Raw genomic sequence first — 6,153 nt, forward strand, 5'->3', positions numbered from 1 at the left:
GCGACCTCAGGGGGCCGACAGGAACTGGAGCAAGAGCGACCTCAGGGGGGCCGACAGGAACTGGAGCAAGAGCGACCTCTTAAGGGCCGACAGGAACTGGAGCAAGAGCGACGTCTTAAGGGCCGACAGGAACTGGAGCAAGAGCGACCTCTTCAGGGTCGACAGGAACTGGAGCAAGAGCGACCTCTTCAGGGTCGACAGGAACTGGAGCAAGAGCGACCTCTACAGGGTCGACAGGAACAGGAGCAAGAGCGACCTCTTCAGGGTCGACAGGAACTGGAGCAGGAACGGCCGCTTCAGGGAGGCCGACAGGGCCTGGAGCCGGGCTTGGCTGGCGTGAGGTGCACGCTGGCTGAGACAAAGCTGGAGCTTGAGTGTAACGTGGCTGGGCTGAGCTGGAGCGTGACGTGGCTGAGCTGGAGCTTGAACGTGACGTGGCTGAAGGTGACGTGGCTGAGCTGCAGCTTGAGCGTGACGTGGCTGAGCTGGAACTTGAGCGTGACATGGCTGAAGGTGACGTGGCTGAGCTGGAGCTTGAGCGTGACGTGGCTGAGCTGGAGCTTGAGTGTGGTAAAATGACCACACTCAAAATGGGGCCTGGGCTGGGCAAGATGCCTGCACTGAGGTCAAGGCAGGGCTGGGTGCAGGCGAAGGTGCAGACTGAGGCGTAGACTGTGACGCAGGAACCGATGCAGACTGTGACGCAGGAACCGACGCAGACTGTGACATAGGGGCTAATGCTGGCTGAGACGCAGGAGCTGATGCTGGCTGAGACGCAGGAGCTGATGCTGGCTGAGACGCAGGAGCTGATGCAAGCTGAGACGCAGGAACTGATGCCCACTGAGACACAAGGACTGATGCTGATGGTCACAGAGTGTGTGCAGATTGCGGCCTCCTGGTTTGGTTAAAAAAGAAAAAGGGGGGAGGAGTGAATTGGGACTCCAAATTGGACCCGGAGACGTTAGTTTTGTTCCTCTTCGCGTGTTCACTTCTCATGTGTGTGCGTGTGAATGTGTGTGTGAATACTGCCCAGAGCAGGAAGTCAAATAAGTCAACTAAGTAGGATAAAACACCTATAATAAGTCCATTAACATTCATTCCTGGTCGGTCCATTTAAGTATGTCATATACTCTTTTCTCAGGAGATTCAGAAGTATTCGAAGAAATAGAATAAGCGGACGCATAAAGCTACGTCACCCTGGCCAACAGAGGGGACATTTGATCTGAGGCAGTGGGTTGAGATCAAATCTGTGATGCAGTGTTGCATTTTATTAGCTGTGCAAAAATGATGGGCAAAAAGACAGCTCAATGTTGTAATAATCAATCTAATCAGATCACTATAATTAAGTCTCTTTCAGATGCGTCCCAGATGGATGCAGAAGAAACAAAACCTGGAAGGAGAAAGAAGCCAGTTCACTCGGTAGCTGGTCTAGAAGGGACAGACAGGGCAGTGAAAAGGGATGAGTTATTAGAACTGCCCGACGTTTATTTAAAAACTGAAAATAACAATTGGAAATTCCTGCAGTGAAAGTGATCTGCGTGACAGAGCAGGTAGATCACTGTGGGCTGAGTCAGATGAGGAATCAATGTGTGTTGGTGACGAACGGGTAAATGAGGTTTCTGATGGACTTCCTCTGCTGGTCAAAGGGGCAAAGTGTCAAAATCTGCCCTGGCCTTCAAGACCAGATCAGAATGATCTGAATGACACTGTGGAACTGTGCAACATGTCAGTAGAACAAATAACTGACCATGTGATTCATGCTGTTGAGCTGCGTCAAAAGCAGGCAAAGGAGGCAGTGAAAGAAGCAACACGCCAGCAGCAGCGAAAAGAGGGGGAGAAAAGAGAGACGAGGATGGTGTCTGCTCAACCAACCAGCGTGCCTCAGACCCCACCTACACCACCAGGCATGGCCACACCTCAGGTGATGTACATTCTACCAGGAGGGTGGACAAGACGACCTCCTATGAGGAGAGGAGGGACTCCTCCAGGCCAAGGAGCAAGACGAGGATGCTGTGGAAAAACTGTGAACTGCTTCCAGTGTGGGAGGTATGGACATGTGCAAAGCCAGTGATGGAACAAGAGTGCACCTGGACGGCCAAGGAAGGCTGAGGCTGAAGCAGGGCCACTGAGACAGTGCAGGCTGTCAGATATGAACTGTGTCAATGGACGTTATCAAAAGCCAAAAAGCCAGAGGCCTCTGAATCTGTGTTCTCACCTTGCTGCACACTTTAGTACTTTAAGACTAAGACAAATATCTAAATTTTTAAAAACAAAATAAATAAGTCGAATTGGTGAAAATAACTCAGTCCTTAAAGCTGCCAAAAGCTTAAAATAAATAAATGAATAAAATAAAATAAAATAAAATATTTCAATTTTACAAGGAAAGGGAGAGGTACAGTATGGAGAATATTTCAAAATAAAGTTCAACTTTATTTCAAAATAAAGTTCCCAATTCACTCACTCTGCTGTTGAAATGCTTCACCTGATGCTCAGTGGTTGACTGTGTTTTATCCTCCAAGAGGTTTGGCTGTATGTGGGTTTATATGAACTTTCTTTAGTAAGTTAAAATATTTTAGTTGTAGTTTTTATCCACAGTTGTTACAGTATGGTGTCATTAGAGACTCAGATAGTCACGGGGGAAATTACAATTAGATGCAGTAGTGATTGTGGGGTTGTTTGTGTTTCTAGGTTTATTGCTTTGTGCAACAGGTTCAACAGGGTGTTATGTCTAATGTGTCATCTCTGATAGGTTGTGAGAATGCAGCTTATTTAGTCTGTATGTTAATTTCGTCATAGAGTCACTTAGTGCATGCATTTACAGCACTTCCTGAATTAAATAAGTTTTATCGCAGTGATTCTGTGTTCTTCATCAGGTTAGTCACTAAAGCTCAATCCTTCTTGTTTAGCTGTCAGCTGACATCGAGGGTGTAACCTTGAAGTTTAGATGCTGTATAAGTTTCTTAATTTCACTTAGTTTATTAAGTCCCAGTAAGGATAGATAAGTAAGGGTAAGAAATGATTTTTAGGGGTTGTACTAATGTGCCCATCTTAAGTTAGCGATTCGATTGTCCTCACTTTCTAAATTAGTAATTTGTATAATCACTTGGATGCAGTATGTGTGTATGGGGAGTATGAAAATGAATGACAGGAGACTTGTATGTGTGGCGTCTGCTGTGGGACTATTCTTCTATTCTGTTTCTGTTGGGTCTCATCCCAAGTTGGCGAACTTATTCGAAGGAGGCCTGTTGGTTCAAAAGTTGGGGTTCAGTCGGTTCAAATGTTAACTTGGAGTGTAAATAGCTTGCGAAGAGGATGATCTCAGCAGGATTCCTAGTGGAGTGAGAGAAAAAGAGATGGTAGCATGGTACAGTGGAGTGAGAGAAAAAGAGATGGTAGCATGGTACAGTATGTGAGGGAGGAAAGGAGGTCAAGGAGTGAAGGAAAGGGAAAGTGTGAATGTTGACAATAGAGAGATGAAACAGTGCTGTGAACCTTGCATTTCAGGGTGTAGCTTGTAAAAAAATATGCAGAACGCATAAAACTAACATTGCATGAAGCTTTGCTTGACAGAATAGTGTTTAATGCATCAACCAGTGACCTACGTTTTTATGTAAAACAGATAATTAACAAACGCAGGAGTGCTGTGTTGTTCCATTGCAGGAAAGAAGAGGTCAAAGAAGATCAAACTCCGGATCACTGATGGGCCCTGAGTGACACTGCTGACTCATTTAGCAGAACAAGGTCACAGGCTAGCCTTTCTAAATTATAGTTCTCATAGAGCAAGAGGTTTCTCTCTTAGCTCACGTGCACGATAAAAACCCTGAGCTCATGACAATGACATGACTGACTGATATATGCTCTACGGACTGACCATGACACGTGTCGATGATGTTTATTGTTGTTGATTTTATATAATGAGGGTTTAACCATTTTCATTCTGCATCTCAGAGTGTTGTTGCACACAGGAAGCTCACATTAACAACTTCAACCCTTCTCTTTAGGCTGAGCAGCAGTGGAGAAACTGTGTCAGCATAAACACCTCGCTTAAACTGATTTTCTTGCCTAACCGAACCGATTTCTCTCCTACTCCTAACCTCTGTCCACAGGTTACTTCAGTATCAGAAAAGGGTCTTCTATCTTCTGACCTGCTACAAATTGGTTATTTTATATTCTCGGATTTTCTGATTTCTACACGACGGCCTGAGACAAGAAGCAAACTATATGTTCTATTTAGCCTAACCCTAACCCTAGCTCTGTAGGATGGTTTATGCTGCACTATGGTGCAGAGCTTTCTGCCTCTCAGCTATCAGCTCTCAGGTCCAGCTGGAGCACCAGTCTGAGGGGGACAGAGGATGACGCAGCAGAGGAGTGCTGAAGCCCTGGACAGTCTGGAAGCGAGTGACTCGGTGTGAGGGCCACAAGTGAGCTGGGCCAACTGGGTCGGCTAGCAGAGAGGCTAGGCATCAGATGAGCTTCCCAGGACAACGCAGAGGGTGCAGTGCCACAACTTCCAGAACAACCATGATGGAAGAGCCACTGGAGCCGAAGGAGCCGATGGAGAGTCCAATTAAACCAATTCCAGCTAGACCAAGATTTCTCACCCACCTAATATTGTGGGGCTGCGCGGACCAACACATCTATAGGAGGCGGAACGACGTGGCATCACAGACCTTCAAGACTGACTGTTGCTGCGTATGAGGATCACCTGTTGGAGCTGAAAGAAGAGCCTAGGCAAAAGGAGACGTCCTAGGCAAAGGACGAGCTGGAGCTGAAGTTGAAACCTGGGGCTCCGGTGTATATCAAGGGGTTTTAGGAGAACGTGGGACCATGCCCGACAAGAAGGTCCCAACATGCTGGTCAAGACGACCTCAAGAGAAGTTCAAGTTAAAGGCTCCCTCCCCTGGTATCATCTGAACCACTGTGTTAAAGTATTAGAGGGGGAAATGGGGAACCCTAAGATTGATGTTTAGTAAAAATGGTCCAAGTGTGTTTGTAAACTTGTCAGTAATTTGTTTTTGTGTTTATTTTTAGAGGCAGGTACCGGATTCACCTGTGAAATGTTCGGAGGTCATCAAGCTGGCTGCCCTGAAAAGTCCTGTATTAGCAGTAGGATAAATTTGGCTATTTCATTTGATTTATGTGTCCACATTGCTAAGGTTAAACGACACTTAAAATGGGTTGGGACCTTGCTAGTGCTTATCACTGGTTTAAGGCAGTAAAGTAAATTGGGCTTAGCTTTAATGGACATTTGTCTGTCCATTGAGGGGGAAAGTTTGTGGTAAATTCTGTTCCTCCTATGGAGTTATTTCTGTCCATTGCAACAAATGTCAAGTTGACCGTGGTGTCAGGTTGGCCACTAAAACAAATAAACTGCTGCAGCTGAGTAAACATGGACTTTCGATGGACACGTAGGCACTCGCTGGTTGCATAAACAACACAGCTTTAAAAAGTGGGCATTGAGAGATGTTTCTTAGAGTGCTTCGCAGAGGGTCTGCTGCAGACACCCAGCAGACCTTTTTCGACCTCTTAGTTCTTTCTGCAGAAGAACAAGCGGGTGAATTCGGCCACCACCTCTCTCATGATTATTCTGTGATTGTACTATTTCATTCTATGTAATAAATTCATGTGTTAATTTGAGCATAAAAGTTGAGTCTGTGTGAACTCTAACAATGTCGGAACATCAAAATACACGACACTGACTGAGGTGCAGGAACTGATGCTGACTGAGGTGCAGGAACTGATGCTGACTGAGGTGCAGGAACTGATGCTGACTGAGGCGCAGGAACTGATACTGACTGAAATGCAGGGGCTGAAACTGGCTGAGGCACGGGGACTGATGTGGGTTGAGACGCAAGAGCTGAGGCAGGCTCTGACTGCAGCTCAGTGAACCCCAGGGCCTCGCGCAGTGCAGGCTTTCTGATTGCAAGTGTGGTTGCTTCCCGGAAAAGGTTGTCTTTGGTGTCTGGGTCGGAAGTTGCCTCAGCGGAGTTCAGATAACGGGCGAACAGGAATAGGACTGGAGGTGCACATTGGGAACAGATCCTCTAGAAGATGCTGTCCGGGATGCCTGCGATGGAGGTGGGGATGTCGTCAGGTGGAATGAGGAGGCCCTCTGCTGGAGGAGAGCGGCGACAAGGAATAAGCAAAGACAAG

At 46.6% G+C, this 6,153-nt stretch overlaps 1 long non-coding RNA gene across 1 annotated transcript; it reads left to right on the forward strand.

Annotated features, from left to right (window-relative positions):
• The first annotated feature begins 747 nt into the window (after nt 1-747).
• On the forward strand, nt 748-5,645 carry LOC129604981 (uncharacterized). The gene is made up of 2 exons (XR_008696402.1): nt 748-5,037; nt 5,217-5,645. It is a non-coding gene; the product is annotated as an uncharacterized LOC129604981 (long non-coding RNA).
• The last annotated feature ends 508 nt before the right edge of the window (nt 5,646-6,153 follow it).

This window comes from Betta splendens, chromosome 13 (assembly GCF_900634795.4).
Source record: "Betta splendens chromosome 13, fBetSpl5.4, whole genome shotgun sequence".
NCBI classification, from domain to species: Eukaryota; Metazoa; Chordata; class Actinopteri; order Anabantiformes; family Osphronemidae; genus Betta; species Betta splendens.